The 21,840-nt window shown below is 39.5% G+C and overlaps 1 protein-coding gene across 1 annotated transcript in view; it reads left to right on the top strand.

Moving 5' to 3' along the window:
* Positions 1-21,840, top strand: part of CNTNAP2 (contactin associated protein 2) — a gene marked incomplete at both ends in the record, with an annotated part of 2,009,686 nt that overhangs the window by 520,221 nt on the left and 1,467,625 nt on the right. The window lies entirely within an intron of this gene.

Genomic DNA, 21,840 nt, shown 5'->3' with positions numbered 1-21,840 from the left:
TTTCAACCAGAAGATAGCAGAGGACGCTCTGTACGTACCCAATATTTTTTTTTTGTGGTACGCGGGCCTCTCACTGTTGTGGCCTCTCCCGTTGTGGAGCACAGGCTCCAGACGCGCAGGCTCAGCGGCCATGGCTCACGGGCCCAGCCGCTCCGCGGCATGTGGGATCCTCCCGGACCGGGGCACGAACCCGTGTCCCCTGCATCGGCAGGAGGACTCTCAACCACTGCGCCAGCAGGGAAGCCCCCCCAGTATTTTTTCCTGAATGTTAGAATCTTAGTCACTTCAGTGAATTCTACCCCTGCTAACTATGCCCTCAAGTTAACCCCTTACACGTTTTTCACTCAGGCTCATCTCAAATCCGTGTATCAGGCAGTGGTCAAATTGGCATGAGTACAAGGATTTAATGTGTAAATTCAACAGTATTCAGAGATGTATTAAATGGGCAAATCAGTTTTCAGTGACTACTTTAACAATGGATGACCTTTAAATGGTATTGACTTGGGTTGGATTCAAACCAGTGACGTAGAAGTTTAAGGTCCTGAAGTCCATTACTAATCTGCTGAGACATCTCAGGATGCACAGAATCACTGACTTTAAAATGCCTTAAAACTGGTCAGAGATGACATCATAGCCAGAAGACGAGGAATGTATTTTTCAGGTTCCTGGAGACGGCGGGCACATTCGTGTTTTTCATCTCTAGTTACTGTCATCTCAGCGGTCTTATCTAGTCTCCTACGCTCCCTGTTGTCTTGTAGAAATACTCTTCTGTCAGAGTTTATGCTTTCATATGATAAACATTTACATCGAGGCCTGTCACAGTTGCAAGCATTTAAGATGCATTTAGAAAATGCACCTTCGTGTTACATTTGAATTGACATTTTCCCTGCATAAAAATCTTCAAAACGTATACCAATAAAGGCCAACATCTTAAAAGCTGGCCTCCTTTTATGCTTAATAAGAGTTATCCTTTAGGAAATTGCATACGCTTCTAATCAGCACTGGCTAATTGTAGGTGCTTTCAGCCAGAACATGCAATGGGACACACAATAAGCAAACTGAAGAAATGTTTAATTGCATGTGCAATTTTAACCTATTGTCAAGAGGGAAAATTGAAAGGATGAAAACAACCATTTTGACTGTGGTTAAGAAAGAATTAAAATATATCCGGAAGAGTGTGGACCCTCAAGGAACAAACCTCAGTTCAAACATTGAGCTGTCTGACCTTGGACAAGTCACCTAGTTACTTTAAGCATCAGTTTTCTCCTTTGTAAAATGGGATCATCGTGCTTTTATTGTAAAGTTGTGGTGGGGAAATGAGATAGAAGCTCTAAATCACCTAACGCAGTATAAGTCACATGACAGCTACTCTAGGAAGTGATGGCTATTATGACTATTCATATGAATATTAATCACCTTGATGCTCACCCTACCGTAACATCAAAATGTAATCCTTTGTTTACCCTACATTTAACCAGTCACTATGGTGTAAATCTGCTATGAAACACATTATCCATCATACTCACCAATGTTCCTTCCATTGAGCTCTAATATACAGTAAAAGAGCTCTGGACTTGAAATCAGGAAAGTGAGTTTTAATTCTGGTCTTGTTGTTTACTCATGTGATCTTGAGCAAATCATTTAACATCTGTGAACCTCAGACTTTTTAGCTATGAAACAGAGACCTACTTCATGAGATCATTGAAAGAGTTACATAATATGAAAGAAGGTAGCATTGTGCTTGACATTTTAGGGACTTAATAGTGTTTAATTAATGCTAATAAATTGCTTCCAAATGTAGTAAGTGCCTTCAGAAATTTATATTTGGAATTAAGTCTGTTTTCTTTTACAATTTGATATATTTTTTATGCCAATGCTTTGAGTTAGTTGTCTTTTTTTAAAAACTTTTATTTTATATTAGAGTATAATTGATTAACAATGTTGTGATAGTTTCAGCTGCACAGCAAAGCGACTTAGCCATACATATACATGTATCCATTCTCCCCCAGACTCCCCTCCTATCCAGGCTTAGTTGTCTTTTTTTGGGCATTGTTTGCCAAAAAAATTCTGCAAACAGAACTAATTTATTCAGTCCACTTTCTGTAATCCATTAGAATTGTTTCCTCATATTCTCTATATGTATTTTTGAGTTTTCCTCTTTTAATTTTCTCATTGCATGTGAGTTCTTTTTATTGGAAATGGTTAAGGTATAAATTATTTCTAAGCTAACCTAGGCTCCAGGGTCCTTAAAAAGGAGAAAGGTGTTGGAAATCATAGATTTAGTTCCCATTCTACCATTATGACCTTTGACTAGTCACCTCCACTCTCTCACCTGTTGTTTTCTCACCCATCAAATGATGATGTTGCTGATGTGACTATTTTTATCAATATTAAACAAAATTCTGAGCAATTAAGTACATTTTTAAATTACAAAGTAGGGTTACTATATTAAAGAATGCCGGAATAAAGACATCGGTAAACATGAAGTTTGAATATTTATACCCTGGTTTTATGAAGCTGAAAATAATATTTTGAGTTTAGGGAAAAATTAGATACTTTAAGAAAATAATTAGAAAATTAGAAAGGTAAGTGTTAATGTAAAAAAAAAACAAGTGATGAAATTAAAACTCAGATCCCCCAGAGAGCTGAGGAAGAGAGCTACTGTTTGTAAGGAATAAAGAAAATACTTTTTCTATGAAAGTAGTTGGAGTAGTGTATAAACAATAATTTCATTTTCAGTATCTAGATTTGCATGGATCTCCACGTATTCCAACACCATTTCTTGAAAAGACTATCCTTTTTTCATTCATGTGTTTTTACTCCTTTGTCAGAGAACAATTGACTGTATTTGCGAGTCTATTTCTGGGCTGTCTATTCTGTTCCATTGGTCTATTTGTCTATTTGTCTGCTTGTTCACCAATACCACACTGTTTTGATTACTGTAACTTTATAATGTCCTGAAATCAGGTACTGTGAGTCCTCTAACTTTTTCAGAAATATTGTGTTGGTCATTCTAGGTCTTTTGTTTTTCCATATAAACTTTAGAATCAGTTTATCAGTATCCACACAATAATTTACTGGGATTTTGGTTGGGATTGTGTGTAATCTGTAGATCAAATTGAGAAGAAAGAAGATCCTAACAAGACTGAGTCTTCCTACCCATGAGAATGGAATATCTCTGAATTTATTTTGTTCATCTTTGATTTATTTCATCAACATTTTATAATTTTTCTCATATAAATCTTGTATGTATCTTGCTAGGCTTCTACCTGAGTATCTTATTTTTCATGTGCTAATGGAAATTGTTTTGTGTTTTTAATTTCAAATTCTAATTGTTCATTGCTGGTATATAGGGAAGCATTAACTTTGGTATATTAACCTTGAATTCTGCAACCTACTGTAATCATTTATTTGTTCCAGGAGTTTGTTGTTGTTGTTGTTGATTCTTTGGAATTCTCTACATGAACAATCATGTCATCTACATACAAAGACAGTTTCCATTTTTCCTTCCCAATATGTGTAACTTTAATTTCCTTATCTTATTGCATTAGCTAGTTGTTCCATTCAATTTATAATGTTGAATAGGAGTGGTGACCGTCAACGTCTTTGTCTTGCTATCTATCTTAAGGAGAAAGCATTTCGTTTCTTGACATTTCGTTATGATGTTAGCTGTAGGCTTGTGTTTTTTTTTGTTTTTTGTTTTTTTTGCGGTACGTGGGCCGCTCACTGTTGTGGCCTCTCCCGTTGCGGAGCACAGGCTCCGGACGTGCAGGCTCAGCGGCCATGGCTCACGGGCCCAGCCACTCCGCGGCATGTGGGATCTTCCCAGACCGGGGCACGAACCCGTGTCCCCTGCATCGGCAGGCAGACTCTCAACCACTGCGCCACCAGGGAAGCCCAGCTGTAGGTTTTTGTAGACATTCTTTATGAAGTTGAGGAAGGTGCCATCTATGCCATGTTTGCTAAGAATTTTTATCATAGAAGTGTATTGGCTTTTCAGTCTTTTCTTTATTGACATGATTACACGATGCAAACTATTACATTTAGAATGGATAAACAGCAAGATCCTACCATATAGCACAGGGAACTAGATCCAATCTCCTGGGATAAACCATAATGGAAAAGAATATTAAGAAAAGAAGGTATATATGTGTATAACTGAGTCACGTTGCTGTACAGCAGAGACTGGCACAACGTTGTAAATCAACTATATTTCAATTAAAAATAAATAAATAAAAGATTTTTCTGTTTTCGCCCATTGATGTGATAGATTACACTAATTGATTTTGAGTATTGAACCAAACCTGCATAACTGGAAAAAAGTCCCCCTAGCCATGATGTATAATTCTGTTTATACACTGCTGGATTGTATTTGCTAATATTTTGTTGAGGATATTTGCATTTATGCTCATGAGAGATATTGGTTAGTAATTTTCATTTCTTGGAATATCTTGGTCTGGTTTTGGTATTAGGGTTATATTCATCTCATGAAAGGAGTCTGAAATGTTCCATTCTCTTCAGTTTTTTGGGAGATTTTGGAGATTTTGAGACGATTGGTATTAATTCTTTTTTTCAGTGTTTGGCAGTACTCACCTGGGAATCCATATGGTGCTGGGCTTTTCTTTGTTGTGAGGCCTTTGATTAATGATTCATTCTCCTTATTAGTAATTGGTCTGTTCAGATTTTCATTTTCTTTACGATAGGTTGTATGTTTCTAGAAATTTGTCCATTTTTTCTGGGTTAGTCAATTTGTTGGCATGTAATTGTTCACAGTAGTCTTTTATGTTCCTTTGTATTTGTCTGATATCAGCTGTAAGGTCTCCTCTTTCACTTATACTTTTGTCTTTTTTTGTTGTTGTTTTTGGTAAGTCCAGTTAAAACTTTCTCTGTTTTATCTTTTATATTGTCTTTTTATGCTCTATCTCATTTATTTCACTCTAATGCTTGTTATTTCCTTCCTCCTGCTACTTTAGGCTTAGATTATTTTTTTTTCTAGTTCCTTGAAGTATAAATTTAGGATGTTCCTTTCAGCTCTTTCTTTTTACTTAATGTAGTCGTTTATTGCAATGGATTTTCTTCTTAGAACTGCTTTTGCTGTATCCCATAAGTTTTGGTATGTTATATTTTCATTTTCATTTGTCTCAAGTTCATTTTTATTTACCTTTTGATTTTTTTCTTTGACCCATTGGTTATTCGTAGCATGTTGTTTAATCTGAGATGGGAAGATCTTTCTGTTGTATTCCCATGATTATACAGTAGTTCTGTTGATGTGTAGTTAGGTTTAAGTGGAGAGCAAGCATTCTGTAGTCCACTGATTAGGTCTCAGTCTTCTAGTGGGCATAAGCACCTGGTATGTGACCTTCACAAGTACTTTTCCCCCCTTATGTGATACGGGAAGACCAGAGGTGGCTGAAATCGGTAATTTCTCTTCCACCATGTGGAAGACTAGAGGAGGCTGGACTTGGGCATTTCTCTTCGCCAAGACTGGTTTGGCTGTAGTCAAACCCCAGTCTTAGGGCCAGGTAAGTCTAGGCTAGGCCTATTTTAAGGAGTACATAATGTTCTGGTTGTTTTTCAGAATTTTTACTTTTCCTTTTCCCCTGCTGAAAGCACAAGGATTTTATCCCACCTTTATTCTGAAAACCTGGTGGTCCTCCCAGAGGTAAATCTCATGAAAGTGTGGGTGCCTCCTCCCAAGGCTGGGCCCCCAAGGATTTTTGGCTCTGAAGCTAGTCCACACTGTGTCTCCAGTAATTAGTCAATTACTCTTTATGTTCTCCTAGGGGTTGCTGGCTCCAGCAGTGATTTCTATTCCTGGTATGTTGTGATTCACTACATTTGCCTCTCTCTGCTTTGCCTGGTGACCTCAATTCTCTGATTAAGCTAAGAAGCATTACTGATTTTTTGTTTGTTCAGTTTTGTTCTTGTGAGGACTAGATTAATGATTTCCAAGCACTTGACATGTCTGAGCAAACTAATCTTTTTTTTTTTTTTTAAATAAGTTTGCAACAACTGGATAACACTTCAGTTTTCTGAGAGTCTGCTTTCAGGAAGCCCAATGGTACATAAAGACATAGTACCTGTATGTTTATAAAAATTACATCTGACAATGAAAAAGTCACCTCTCTCGGGAGTAAAAATATATTGTGCCAGGCATTCAAAGGAAGGTTTTAAAGAATAAGAGGTCAAAGACATATTTACATATTTGTATCTTTAATGCATCTTTGATTGCAATAGCTATGTGTTTCTATAGAAAAGAAACTATAAAATACCAGTCTTTGTTTATCTCGAAATCTCGTTAGTTAGCTCTGCATGCAGGTAGACCACCATAAATGGACACCCACAAAGTCTGCAGTCCAGCGGGGGAATTCCTGTAGCACAATGCAAAACTAAGATACAACCCATCAAATACTGCACACTGAACATATGCTTGCAAGCCAACCAATGATAAGGATCACAATATCCTCTAAGGAAAATTAGGAAGCATACCTAAAATTATACTGGCCTTATCAAAGAAATCCGAGGGCAGTGCAAAATCCAAAAAGGATATGCACAAAAAATTGCTTAGGTTCTACTTAGTATCACTTACCTGAATAATATGGAGTCAAGGCTCTGGGGGGAAAAAAAAATGTAGATTAAACGAGGACTTTTTTTTTTCCTAAGCAATTTTATCACCATTTTGTTCTTTAGAGGAAAAAATAAATAAGGCCAGGGGCTTATCTGATGGCAGCAGTGTTATTCTTTAGCTAGACAGTTGTACAGGGCTGATAGCTGGTATGCTTCAGGAAATCTCTATTCATTACTTAAATATTTTTCTCAATGTTTGGTGAAGCCACTAACCCTAGTCCCCCAGATGTTCCTTGCTGCTTAGCCATCCATGGAGGTCTCCTCAAAGCGCCTGGGCTATTTGAAGCTGTGGGTAGCACTTAACGGTCACAGTACTGCCACCACCCTACTCTCACGTTTGTCATGCTGGGCCAGGGTCCATGCTCTACTGGTTGTCAAATATTTGGAATATCATCCTTTAAACTGTGGAAGAAGCAGACTGTGATGTCTGCACTATGATGTATGATGTCAAGAAACTTCCTTCCCATCTTTAAAAATTATTTTAATGATTTAACCTATAGCCTGGGGTGCTATTTAGAGTTTAATACCTTTAATTTCAATCCTGTAGTGATTTGGATACAAATGGTATCATTGAGTATGATTTTAAAATATTGGATATATGTAGAATTGATTCTGAAGTAGAACTAATAGGATGATATATACTCTGGTATCCGATTGGCAGATTTATTCTGAAGTTGAGAAATTCGTAGGTTTTAAAGTAACCCATCCCCAGATTACTCTTTCCACCAAGTCTTACAAGCATGAAAGAGATGGCCTCTCATATCCAATCAGCAAGCAATCCAGTGAACTTGAGTGGAAAAAATACAAGATGTACGTGTGACCCACCTGGAAAGTATGAAAAAAGTAACATTTGAGTTGAATTTCTTGTCACAACAAAGTGACAACAAGAGACAGGGAGAAGGATGAGCTGAAGAGTGAATTAATCATTTTGAGGAAGATTTGCTTTTTATTACATATTTAATTTTGAAGAAAAGTAGCTATGTTGTATTTTCTTTGAAAGCAAGTAAGGCAAATCTTTTTCTTTTTCATTGTGAAACAACAACACAAACTCTAATTCATATCAAGTAATTTTTCTTGAATGCAAGTTCTAGAGAAACCATTCAAGTTGGTATCCACTTATTCCTACATCTGTGCACTTTACTACCTCTGAAGCATTGAATCAAAATAGATGAACATAAATCAGGAAATGTCTATTAATTGCAGAGCATTGCAAACTTATTTAGAAAGAGTTCTATTGAGAAAGATTTTTCTATACTCTAAATCAGAGCTGTCCAACAGAATCTCTGCAGTGGTAGAAATGTTCTGTATCTGCTTTATCCAGTATAATTGCCAATAGCCACGTGTGGCTCTTGAGGGCTAGAAATTTGACTAGTGTGACAAGGGTCTGATTTTTAAATTTCATTTAATTTTTCGTTATCTTAAATTTAACCCTTCACATGCCTAAGGGCCTCTCACTGTTGTGGCCTCTCCCGTTGCGGAGCACAGGCTCCGGATGCGCAGGCTCAGCGGCCATGGCTCACGGGCCCAGCCGCTCCGCGGCATGTGGGATCTTCCCGGACCGGGGCACGAACCCGTGTCCCCTGCATCGGCAGGCGGACTCCCAACCACTGTGCCACCAGGGAAGCCCCCACCATATATTTTTGAACTTTAGTCATCTGGTAACCCATTTACCCAGAGTCTCCCATTTCTGAATGATTATTAATAGTGTCAGAATTTGTATTTAAAAAGTAATGGTTTTGCATGTCTTCCATTTTAATTTTCAGATGCCTGTTTTTAACGTCCTTGAACATACTAAGCATCATATGTAGACAATACTGAAAACTTCAAAATTAAGACAAATTTACTTCCATCCAAGTAATATATGCGTTGACCACGTTGCTAACATACCCCAGGAAAGCTTGGCTGTTTCTCTTACATCATACTGATAGTGTCTGTCTGTTTTTATGTGAAACAAATCTTCAAGAGAATCTTTAAAAACAAAGATTTATTTTTTCTCACAAAGCAAGTTATCCTTCCAATAAATTCTGAATTCATGATTGTTATAGGAGAGGACGCAGAGTCAGCAGATGCATCTCTGCTTGTAAGATATCCTGTACCTCTTGTGCACTAACATTTAGTCAATGAATAGGAACTTCAGTAACACAATTATTTTCAGTGCTACAGACAAATCAACATCCTAAACGGAAATAAGCCACGTGGCCTCAACAAAGTGAAACAGAGGCAACAGACATTTCTCTGGAAGGAATTGCAGGAGGGCTGGTTAAGCGTAATAGCATCATGGCATGACTGCTTTATTTGGTTATGTCTACAAAGAAGGTAGAACTCAAACCAAGTAAACTATTTTTAGAACTAGTAACTCTATCATCCTTAAGTCCAGCAAAACAAACATCTATGGTCTTAAATAGGCTTCAAACTCATCTTTATCCGTTTTTTTTCTTGTATTTACTTTACCTCTGTTCTTGTTCTATTTGTCTTTCAATTTCTCTCTCCCTTCTTTGCTCTAAGTCTCTCATTATTTTTATTTTCTTCTCTGATCAACTCCCTCCATCAGTGCTTTCTTTCATTTCATCCTCAAATATTTTAAGTAAGAGACTTCTATAGGTCATATGTCCATCCATTTGGACTGTTAGGTGAATCATATTTCAAAACTGCCTTTGAAAAAATTAATTGATACAAAAAGTTGGAGCTCTAAAGAGAAGGAAACTGTCAAATAATAAATACATTTTATACCCTGCAAGCATGGAGACAGAATATTTTTGCATTGACACACATGGTCAATTTTAAAGTATGTCATTTCCACTCACTGTAAAAATTACTTAATTATGCCAGCAGTCTCCAGGGTGCCACATGCATTGTAAGCTTAGCCTCACTGCCCATTCCCAGAAATTATGTTATATTATATTCTAGTAATGATATATGGGGCAGGGGAATAAAAAATGTTTCAGATAACATGATTTGGGATGGAAATCTGATAAATGCAGATACTAATTTATTATATAGAATTGTGAATTTAGAGGGAATCTTAGAACTCATCATTTGACAGATGAAGAAGCCGATATAGTGATAGACTGAGTGACTGTTCAAGGTCAGACTGTAATTAATAGAGAGATCCTAAGTCCATGTTATTATCAGACTCTTACAAATAGTGTATACTTAAATGTAAACTGGGTCCTGTGTTTGCCAAGTAAGCTAGAGCAGCAGTCCCCAACCTGTTTAGCACCAGGGACCAGTTTCATGGAATACAATTTTTCCACGGACGGGGTGGAGATGATTCAGGCAGTAATGCGAGCAATGGGGAACGGCAGATGAAGCTTAACTCGCTCGCCGCTCCACTCCTGCTGTGTGGCCTAGTTCCTAAGAGGACATGGACCAGTACCTGTCCGTGGCCCGGGGGTTGGGGACCCCTGAGCTAGAGAACACGAAACTAATGTACGGTTAGTTGGTGTCAAATATTCCCCTCATCTTACATATGTCAGGTTGGCGGAAAACAGTCAAGGGCAGTCAGGGAACTTTGAGTAACTGACAAGGTGGAAATTCAGTCTGATTCTTTATTAGGATATTAGGCTAGAAACACCCTCGAACCCTATCTAGGTATTGTCTGTTGACTCAAGGTAAGCGAAATCCAAGCATAAATATGGACTCTAAGAGTGGGGGAGAAATGTCACCAAAAGCTCCTTTCCTGGCAACCTTTCTTTAAAAGTGCACTTCTTGGGACTTCCCTGGTGGTGCAGTGGTTAAGAATCTGCCTTCCAATGCAGGGGACATGGGTTCAAGCCCTTGTCCAGGAAGCTCCCACAGGCCGTGGAGCAACTAAGCCCGTGCACCACAACTACTGACCCCGCGTGCCGCAACTACTGAAGCCGGTGCGCCTACAGCTCATGCTCTGCAACAAGAGAAGCCACCGCAATGAGAAGCCCATGCAGTGCAACGAAGAGTAGCCCCTGCTGGCCACAACTAGAGAAAGCCTGCGTGCAGCAACGAAGACCCAACGCAGCCAAAAATAAATAAATTCATTCATTTAAAAAAATAAAAGGGGCACTTCGTTCTACCTAGGTGATCAGATCCCTAAAACTTCTGGGATGTAAAAGGCTGAAATTTTCTCATGAAAATGGTCAGCTGCTGTCCACTGAGCTGAGAGGAGGGGCCTCTCAACAGCAAGGATTTGATGATTTGATTGGGAAGGACCCTTGTTCCCTTGGTAATCTCATGATTTTAAGATGCTCAAACATTACCCTTGTGGTAATGCTTCAATAAAAGATTTGAGCTAAAAAGCTTTTAGGGTGAGGTGTTGACCTCAGTCTCAGTGTATTAACTAACGTCATCCATTTAGATAGGACAGAGAAACACTTGACGTTTGGGGCAAATAGTTCTTTGTTGCGGCGGTTGTCTTGTGCATTGTAGAATGATTAGCAACATCCCTAGCCTCTGAATGCCAGTTAAAACCCTACTGGTGACAACAACCAGGAATATTTCTAAATATTGCCAAATCTTCCCCAAGGAGTCAAATCTCCCCGCGCTGAGAGCCACTGTGGTAGAGGAATGGATGTGAAGTCACCTTTGTGTTGTACCTGCTGTGTTTCATGTATTCTGTGGGTGCTGGTGATGCACTGGTGACCAGAACAGAAATGCACCTGCCCTCAGGTATATAGCATAGTGATTAAGGCAGGCATTAAGCAAGTAAATAAATACAAAGGACTAATTGTAATAAGTAAGTGAGATGAAGGAAAAGAATGAGGTCCATGGAAGATCTTCTCAGCCTGGATGGCCAGAGAAAGGCCATCTGGGCAAGTTTTGAAATCTGAAGAATGAGTGGGATTTATCTAGATGATTTGTTGTAGGAAAATCAATTTCAGGAGGAGGGAAGGCTGGGGGTCTGGAAAGAGTTTGATGCAATAGAGGAATCATAAAAGTTCAGATGGCCAGAGCGGAATAAGTAAGGGGAACAGTGACGCAAGCTGAGGCTGGGGAGAGAATCAGGGCCATAATCTTACAGATTCATGCGTGTCACGCTAATAAATTAAGAATTTATTCTAAGTAAACCGAGAAGCCATTGAATGTCCAAATTCTGGATGCTTGAGATTCAAATGCATTAAGTTCCATTGCCTTGAAGTACAAACTGCAAAATCCAATGGTGGAGCTTTGGGATAACCTAGCAAAGTGCATCCTTGAAATGAAAGTCACCCTTGTAAAAGTTGGCAAGCCTGACTCTATGTGAATTCAGAAATTTCAGGAATTATTCTATATAATCTGTTGGGGTAGTGGTGACATGTTTCATGTCTTTCTTGGTAGCCATTGGTGCTTTCCCTATCAGGTTCATTTCTAGAAGCCAAGATCAAGAGCTAGTGGGTGTACCTGGATTCTGTAGGGGGAGGCCCATAAGTTAACAGGATATTAATAAAACTTCTGCTTCTACTCTTGGCCACCTCATATGCCTGCAGAGACCAAGGCAGGAAGGCTGGTTCACGCTGGAACGCAACGTTGGAGGAATAAGAGATGCACGAAAGCAAGGGAGAGGAGGGGGAGAATTATGGATTGAGATCAAGATTGGGACACAAATACAAAAGCTAACAACCACCCTTGACAGACAAAAAGAAATGTGGTGGAGGGATCCTCAGAATTGAGTCTCAAAGGAACTTAACAGTTGCTGCTTGAAAGTTGTTGCATTGATCCCACAAGTGGGGCAAATGTATCCATGGGAAAGTACAGAACAAGGGGCCTGGCTCTCTCCATATCTCCCTCCTGTTGACGTGGATTTTAAATAAGGTTTGAAATTAGCCATCAGAACTATGTCTTCCCTGTACACACAGAGACCTTACTAAGTAAGCAAAATCGACTGCTGTCCACTCTTTGTAGTTTTTTTGTCGTTTTAATTAGTTTTATTTCGTTTTTTGATATAGCAGAGAAGGGATGGGGAGTATATGGAAAAGTTTCTATCTTTTCTAGGGGCACCTGAGCCATTGTCTGGGGACGTCCCTTCCCCTCAGCTTCACTAAGGCAGTTTTGTTTCTCTTTTCTACTCCCTTATTTTATTTGGCCTTTTACATGTAATTTACACTTTAAAGGTTTTGTCTCGAGACAGTGGTCATTGCAGACGCTACTTAGCGTCATCGCTAACTTGGAATCAGTGACCACTGGAAAGCTCTCAAGACTATGTCACAAGATTATAGGATAGTTCAGGATAAAGGGCTAGGACTCCTCACTCGATATAGGTCCATATCTAGCTAGTCTTGTCGTTGGGAATCATTAGTCAAGTGAAAAGCTGTCCCATTGGCCAATAACAAAGCACTGCAGACTGAGCAAAAGTTCAGGTGTCCACCTGGTTCCCTGGGTGTTGACTGCCCACTAATCCTTCACCCGGTGATCTCCTCTGTCACATCATGTCTCAGTATAGGAAGGACACAGAGGTTGGCACGATATAATCACTGCTCCTCTTAAAAAGATCTTACATATGTATTACATATGTATAATATATATATAATTATCTATTATCTATCCAGATTGAAAAGATTCTGTATATTTTTTATAAATATATATATATTATATATATATATATATGCAGAAGATGGAAAGGATAAAAAATGCATGATACCAAAATATAGAGGAGGAAGATAAAAGATAATCATTTGGGGGTATTTGAATTGGGTGTTTGATTAAGATTCCCCCCTCCCCCAAAGCTGTGAAAATACTTGGAGAAACAGACCAATTTGTATAAAAGTGTTACCCTTAAAAAAGTATTAATAATTGATCGTTCTGCCGTCCTGTGTGCCAGTTTCTTTCCTTTAAAAAAAAAAAAAATTCCTCCTATCACTAGAATTCTGATCAGCTTTTTCAATTTAAGATAAAATAGGTAACCTAACATTCACAGCACATCTTGGTCAAAATTGATTATAAACAAAGTGTTTTCTTCCCCAAATTACACCTTACTTAATTTTTAGAATTTACCTTTCGCTTTTTACCCCTTTCTGTCACTGAATTCAAAAGTCTTCACTCTGACTTCATAATAATATATTTTAGATAATCTTCTTGGGATTTTTTTGTGCTGCCTTTATTTTGTCTGTTGGTTCACTTTTTTCTTTTAATGTGTACACATCCCCGTGATGTTGATTTCTTCAAGCTGACCTGTGGTCCCTGCCTTCAAAGTTATTGCCAGAGATGAAATGCCCTTCCTAACCTTCAGCTTGAATATCACTCGCCTCTTTGAAGTACTTCATTTGGTTTTCAAAACTAAAACTTGTAAGAAAGCTCAGACTTTCAGGACCCTAAATACAACATCAGGAATGCAAGAGGGAAAAAAACCATACAGACATACACAAAAGGATACAGTACAAAATACTCAAAGAATTAACAGAATGAGAAAAGGAGGCGTTAAATTCACATCAAACAAAGCTTTGAACATTAAAGCAAATGAAAGTGAAGGGAAGAAATCTATAAGGAAAGCAAACAGTCACTGCTTCCTGACAGCTGCGGTTATTCATTAGTATTCCATCATTTGCGCTAAATGCCCCATCAATACTTTTGCTTCTCTGGCAGGCCATGTGCTTTGTAGCTTGATTCTTTTTTTTTTTTTTTTTTTGCGGTACCCGGGCCTCTCACTGCTGCGGCCTCTCCCGTTGCGGAGCACAGGCTCCGGACGCACAGGCTCAGCGGCCATGGCTCACGAGCCCAGCCGCTCCGCGGCATGTGGGATCTTCCCGGACCAGGGCACGAACCCGTGTCCCCTGCATCGGCAGGCAGACTCTCAACCACCACGCCACCAGGGAAGCCCTGTAGCTTGCTTCTTCATGGGAAAGGATTCAGCTTGTCGTCGTGTTTGTCACTGCTGCCCATAACGACTACCCTGACAGTGTCTATAAGCTGTGCTGGCTCTAGAGAAGGTGGAGAATTTTTCTTCCCCAGATCCCGGTTCTTACCCCAGCATCTCCCCTGCAATCCGCTGTTCACAGTGTTGTCACTTACGTTGATTCTTCCTGCATAAAATGCTGGAAGAGCTAATTTTATGTTGTTTTCGAATTATAACAAATTCCTTTCCAGTGTGACTCCAGCCTGGATTTCCTGCTCATCCTTTGTGTCCATCACAGCATAGAGCTTAGGAGAGCTTGGTTAGAACCCAGGCTCTAGACTCAGGGGATGTGAGCTGAATCCTGGCTCTGTCGGCCACTTGCTCAGTGACACTGGACAGGTGACTTTAGCTCTCAAGACTGCACCTCCTATCCGCAGAGCTAATAGCCAGCCCCAAGGGTGGCTGTAAGAAAAAATGAGCAAGTGTATATATATAAAGAGTTAGCTTGGGGCTTCCCTGGTGGCGCAGTGGTTGAGAGTCCGCCTGCCGATGCAGGGGACACGGGTTCGTGCCCCGGGAAGATCCCACGTGCCGCAGTGCGGCTGGGCCCGTGAGCCATGGCCGCTGAGCCTGCGCGTCCGGAACCTGTGCTCCGCAACGGGAGAGGCCACAACAGTGAGAGGCCCACATACCGCAAAAAAAAAAAAAAAGAGTTAGCTTGTTACCTGGAGGTTGGAAGATACTGAAATATAATTTGTTGAATGAATGGGACAGAGTAGATATGAACAAATCTGGCTCTTATTATTAGTACTCTCTTTTATGATTGCTCTTCTCTCCTCTGGAATGCACTTCTCCATCTGACTCATCCATTAAGATCTGTCTCAGCCTCCACTCGAAAGCCTTCCTTGACTCACTGTCACTCATTCCTTGTCCCTTCAATCGCAGTGTCTTGTGTGTGCTTCATTATACAACCTGTTACACTGCCTTTGACTGCACTGCACGTCTGGCTGTTCTCCTAGACTGTGAAAATCACTATTGCTCGAATGTGTTTGTTCATCCTTTCAGTTCCCTCTGTTATCATGTGCCTGGAACACGATAGGCTATTTGCTTGTAAGTAGGACCCTGGTAATACCATACAGTACTCAAAATAACTAGTTTCTAATAGTGGAATTAAGACACTATGTCAGAGCTATTTTAGACTGGGAATTATCTTGAGGCTGACTCTAAAATTATTTCCTACTTAAAGCTCAGGTGAGATTTGTTGGTAAGTTTAGGATTAAGAGACCTATTTATAAGTTTTGCATTACTTATTATTTATTTTTCTTGAAGTACGTGCCTGTAGAAAACAGAAGTAGCCGTGACCATAAGAACACAGAATCAGACAAAGTCGTAAATTCATGTTAAAATGACCACTTCGTAGTTGTCCGGGCACGGAAAGTAAATAGAAAATTCGCTCTGGGGGGATATATAATTGAGAGAAATAAATGCATACTTATACAAATGCCTGATGACACATTACTGAATTTCTTCACTATTCCTTCAAAATACGTGACACAGAGAGAATCACTGTGTTAGATGGTCTTCACAAGTTTGAAGTTCTGGACTCTAGGTTTTAACCCTATTATCTGTGTTACCAGAGGCCAGTCACTTAATCTCTTTGCTCGTCAGTTTTTTTCTTCTGTAAATAGGAAGTAATAATACTCTCCTACCTGCTAAAATGGTATCTACGAGAAGGAAATGAGATAAAGCAAGTGCAAGTTTTTTATACTTGCAGGTTCCATAAAGTTGCAGGTACTGTGAAATAGAGCAAGTTCCTGGGTCTTTGAAGTATATGTACGGTAAGAGGGGCCTGTCACTTTAGACCTCATATATTATCCACTACTATTTGTCTACTACCTCACTCATCTTCTCAGGGGCTGATCTAGCTGGACCTCTCACATTGCAGTGGCTCTAGTTGTGATCTATGTACAGTTTCAGCAGCAAACAACTCTCCGTAGACTGTATATTGAATTCGTTTTCATTTACCTCTGGGAGAAGAAAAGAACATCACCCTACTCAAATTGATAGGCACAGCTTTTGATGAATCACTAATCTAGTTTTCTCCAGGATCGTAGCAATTATTATTTAGGAAAAGACTATTGGTACAAGCCAAGTTATAATATAGATCCCTTTGTATTTCAACATTTTAGCCTAATGGATATCAATTAATTGCCTATCTAAAGGACTCGGTGGAAAAACATGGGAGCTCCTGCTTTAGCAGCGCTGTAAGCTCTTGGCATGCGGAGCTCCGTCATGTTCATCTCTCCATCCCCAGCGTTGGCTCCAAGACTTGATCCAAGGATTCAGAAAATGTTAAACTTCTCCTAAAAGCATCTCAGTCTTAGTGTTGGGCCTTGGGGGTGATGACTTCCATATGCCAGCCGGAGAGAGACAGAGTAGCTGTAATAGGTCATTACCATGCCCTCTCCATCATTCACCTACCCACAACCACACGGAAAGTACACAGGTTTTTGGCACAGGGGCCAAAGTACCTAAAGTACGCTACTTACAGCTAAACAATGGCTTGACACTTTGTCTGAATCTCCTGCCTTGAGCTGTGTGTGGCCCACTGGCAAAAAGCTAAGTCTGCGGAGAAAAGGGTGGTTTGAGTTCCTGGCTGGGCTGCGGAAGGCCCATTGCCAGCCGTGCCTCGGGGGTGTCTAATGCTGGCGGGGTGAACGTGAACCTACTATTTCCTCTCCTTGGGCTAAAAAGAGAGCACTAGGGTTCAAGAAATCAGAGATCAAAACTCCAGATCCTTCAACAATATCTAGCCCTGAGAGGTTTTTGTTTGTTCAGCAACTTTAAATTTCTCCCAAAGTGTTTCTTCAAAGGCAGTGCTACTAGACAGTTGTGCTTTGTTACAGTACAACCACATTCTCTTCTGATGCCTCTACAGGCTTGGTACATGCCTTTATGTTAAGGGTTTGCCCCTTGCATGCATTTACGTCTGACACACCTTGACCAGATAATCAGGTTAACATTTTAGGAGTCTGTCATTCTATGGACTCCCTGGGTGATTTTGGACAAGTCACTTAATGTAGCTGAGTCCCAGTTTTCTCACCTCTGCTGTGGAGCGGGGAACTATGATACCTGTCTGCCTATATCAGTGGTTATTAGGATTGAAGGTGATCAATATGTGAGCATGCTTGGCAGTCTTTAGGTAGGAAGAAGTGTTCATTAGTGAGGAAGGATGCAGCTTGGACTAGATAATTGCCTGATCAGGTCACACCTCTATTATGCAGTTATAGTATTTTATAATACAATGCCTTCAATAATCAGGGAAATTAAAATAACTGGGGCCCCGATTACATCTAGAAAGACATTCAAGAAGACAGACTCTCATTACAGGAGAAATCTGTGGCAAGATACAGAACAACTCCAGTATGTTTTCTTGACTGGTTGTGAAATGCTTCTCTTGATTTTATTAATAGACATTCACTTTGGGTGGATTTCCTTGGGCGCAGCCATAGAGGGGGAAGATTCTTATGTCTGGTCAGCATAAGTTAGAAATAGTCCACTTTAAATTGCCAAGGAGAGAGCCGTCAAAAAATTCAGAGGGCTGTGAATTGGTTTGTGTCACAAAATGTTTAGACGTAAACCTTTTAAATTTGACACTTTCCTTTAGCTCACCTTGATTTTATTCATTGAGTAATGATGACAAGGACAGGAAATGACAGTGTTTGTGCCAGAGACTCTTCACAGCTCTCTAGTATTTTATATAGTACTCCGGTGATCCTGGCGATTCGGTAACGTTTGCTCTCCACTGTACAGATGCTGAAACAGAGGCTTAGTGATGTCAGCTCTTTGAGTAAACAAGTCATACGGATGACCCAAGACATTGTGAAAATAGGGATGAAATGACTTTAGATCATTAAACAACTTATTTGAAATTATTCTCTGATGCTTATTCGACGTGTTTAACAAATAAATGATAGAAAACACATTTTAGCAACTTCCCTGGTGGTCCAGTGGTGAAGACCTCGCCTTCCAATGCAGGGGGTGCGGGTTCGATCCCTGGTCGAGGAGCTAAGATCCCACATGCCTCGTGGCCGAGAAACCAAAACATTAAACAGAAGCAGCATTGTAACAAATTCAATAAAGATTTTAACAATGATCCACATCAAAAAAGTCTTTAAGAAAAGAAAAAAGAAAACACATTTTAGGCAGCAGCTCAATAAGCTCCCAGATGTTACCAAATACAGTTTTAATTTGCTGTACGTGCCTCCAACTTCAGGTGTTCTTTTAATATTCCATATGCTCGTCCATTTTGTTTACCATCTGCAAAGCTGTAAACGAGGCGCACATTATTGACTGGACTAAATATTTACACTGTCACCTTATAAAAATCTCAGTTGTTTTCCTCCAATTGCACAAGATGAGTTGTCTGCTCACCAATGAAATAAATTGAATTCCCCCTTTTCTCTCAATAACCTGAGGCTAATCTTTTCTTTCAAAGACCAGGTTCTTGAAAGTGAGGACTGGAATAAAAGATTCTGTGGTTGGTCTGTGGTCACTGACTGGAAGACTTGTGTCTCTTAGTGGGTAGCTGTGCGTGTGAGCGCCAGGGCTGCTGTAAGTCTGATAAGTGGGGAGAAAAATGGCGTTCAGCCGCTGAAAACAACATCTATTCCTTAAACCATTTTCTGTGTAATTAGAATGAAGGATGCCGGATTTTATGCTCACTTAAAGAGCAATGAAATGATTGAAAACAGCAAGCTTTACTTTTACAACTTAGGAGCAATAAAAATCCTGGATCCCTGGCTGACACTATCTGTTATCATTCAACTAAATAATCCTTGCAGTTCGGCTGAGGACATACCTGTCTCCATTTTCTTAGTATTTGTTTTATTGTTTGATAGTTAATTACCTGCTAACAGGAGCTCCCCTTCCCTCCACCGAGAAATCATAAATACAGAAAAAGTAATAGCCTCTTCCCCCAAGATGTTCTCGTTTGTCTCATTATTTGGTTCCTTTGCCAGTTCTTTACTTGAGAAGGCTCCTTTCTGTGTTCCAAATCCGCCAAAGTTAAGTGTGCGACTTCTGTCTTCATATTTACTACTTGAACATGGTCTGTTTTTCTTCCACAATGATGTTCGTTCATTCATTGAAAGTGGCATCTGCTTTTCTTCTAGAATTGTCCTATTCACGAGATGATTCACATTTATTAGCTCCTAAAGTAAAGGAAGATGTCTCTCACAAAAATATATCCCTCTATTTTTTAATTAAATCTAGTTTCTCCCCTATCCAATGTTAAAGGAAAAACAGTATTTATTTTTTCCATTGCTCTCTAATTCCAAAGGTTCTGCCTCTTCTCGCTCTTCATAAGAAGCAAAGGTTGCCTGCATAGGATGTGGAATGTCATGTCATTTCCTTGGCCCTCTCTGTTCTGTTCCTTTCTGGGTTTCAGCATCTTTTCTTTTCTTTTCTTTTTTTTTTTTTTTTTTTTTTGATTCTTTAGTCCAACAATCACATTTGCTGAGTCTGTAAAGATGTCCAACGTCGCCATTGGCTTTTAACATAAAAGAGGAAAGCTAAGGTGGACATTTCACAAACAACACTATGGCTGCTAATCTGAGAGAAAATACAGTTTTAGCGAGTTCTAATCTATGCCCTGAAAGAACTTCAAATGGAATAAACTGAGAGAAATAGAAAAGAATCGGGGAGCAATGTGGCATCCAAAGTGATAACATTCTATTTTTTTTTGCCTTTCCTCTTTTTTTTTTCAGACTTCAAAATGAATTAATTGGAACTATGTTAGAAATCCACATTTCAGTTCACAGGCAGATTTCCAGATTTTAAAACAGAACAAAGCAAAACCAACTTAGCAGTTACCTCTGCTTGAGCTATGGTCTTTGATGAGACTCTATTCTTATTTTTCATTAGCCCCCAATGACTTGCTTAATATTTTTGCTATCTTTTCATATTAACGTATTTCTAATTGAAAAGGCATGACTTATTTGTCCTTGAATTCAATTCTCAAAGACATCCGAATGTCTGAAATCTCTCCCTCTCTCTCTCCCTCTCTCTATCTCTCTCCCCCTTTAATGTTTTGTTTCTAAAGCAAGGTGGCTTTTTGGTTTTGTTCTTCTCCAAGAGCAAACTATTGTTTAAAATAAAAAAACAGGGACCGGAAATAACAAACTGATAAATGTCCCAAACTATCTTTATAGCATAAACCCTAGGGAACAGCCTCCAGGATCTCTGGTTTCCATTCCATAAAGACCTATGGTGACCCAAATGTTGACATATGGAGAGAAACATCTATTGAACTGAATATATTGAGTTCGTTCCCCCCCAAAAAAGACCTTTTTCTGGTTTCACAATTAATTGTTTTTAAAGGAAAGCAAAGTGTTTCTGCGGTCTCTTGTTTTATTATCCTCACATAAAACTTATTTTCCAGTTATATTCGCAAGAAAGGACAGGGCTTCTGGTTTGGTGCCCATTTCTGATGTTTGTGGTTTTTATCCCTATCGTCTGCTCCGAAATGCTGTCAGTACAGTTTCTCCAGCCCCATTTATCATCCTGTAGAGTGGTCCCTCTTTACTGGCTCACTTTAGAATACCTGAGTTTGCTAATGTTGCAGCTTTCCATAATACAAAAGACCCTGGTAGTCTCCCTAGAGAAGGCAATTATGTATTATGCTTTGGGGACACAAAAAAACAGCTCATGCAGGGAAGTGCTTACAAACTCCGTTCCTGCTGGGGCTGACCCGCATCACTTTAAGACGCCAACAAATACAAATTGAGTTCTGGATAGAGGGTTCAAAACACCACATTTTTTTTTACTGAAGAATCATCCTTCTAGGGTGGCTGCAAATATTGAATAATTTTCATGGTGATTACTAATGTTCAAAGGAACTCTAAAATAAAAATAAAATGGACACCTCTTTTGGAGTGTCTCATTTCCCTTTCCACTCAGCGTGTGTTATATATTCATGCTTTTTTGGTAGCTTGTATATCTTTCTTTGGTTTAATTCTTTAAGACTACTGTCTATGTTAATAACATGTTATTGAATGTGTAAAGTGTGTGGAACCATTAAATACAGAAAGCAAACAAGACATTATTACTAAGGTATTATTTATAAAGAGAGAGATTATCTGGTTAAACATGTCAGACTGTGGGGTGTACACTAGTTTGTAAGGCATACAACATGAACAGGGGCTGCGAGAGGGGCACCTGGACCATGCATTAGATGAACCTTGGCCCATTTGCATCCCATGATGCCTAAGCCATGATCTCTGCCCTCCAGACATGTATAGCTTGGGGTAGAGTGGATGAAATTACTAATGAATTGTACTGATGTGTCATCAGTGCTATACTAGTGATGATCATTGTTCTATTTAGTTAGATGGATAATCTAGAGATTAATGCAAAGGTTTAGAACCAGCAAC

Source organism: Grampus griseus (assembly GCF_964374135.1).
Source record: "Grampus griseus genome assembly, chromosome: 9".
NCBI classification, from domain to species: Eukaryota; Metazoa; Chordata; class Mammalia; order Artiodactyla; family Delphinidae; genus Grampus; species Grampus griseus.
Note: the sequence above shows the minus strand (reverse complement) of the source record. Positions and strands in the feature narration are given on the sequence as shown.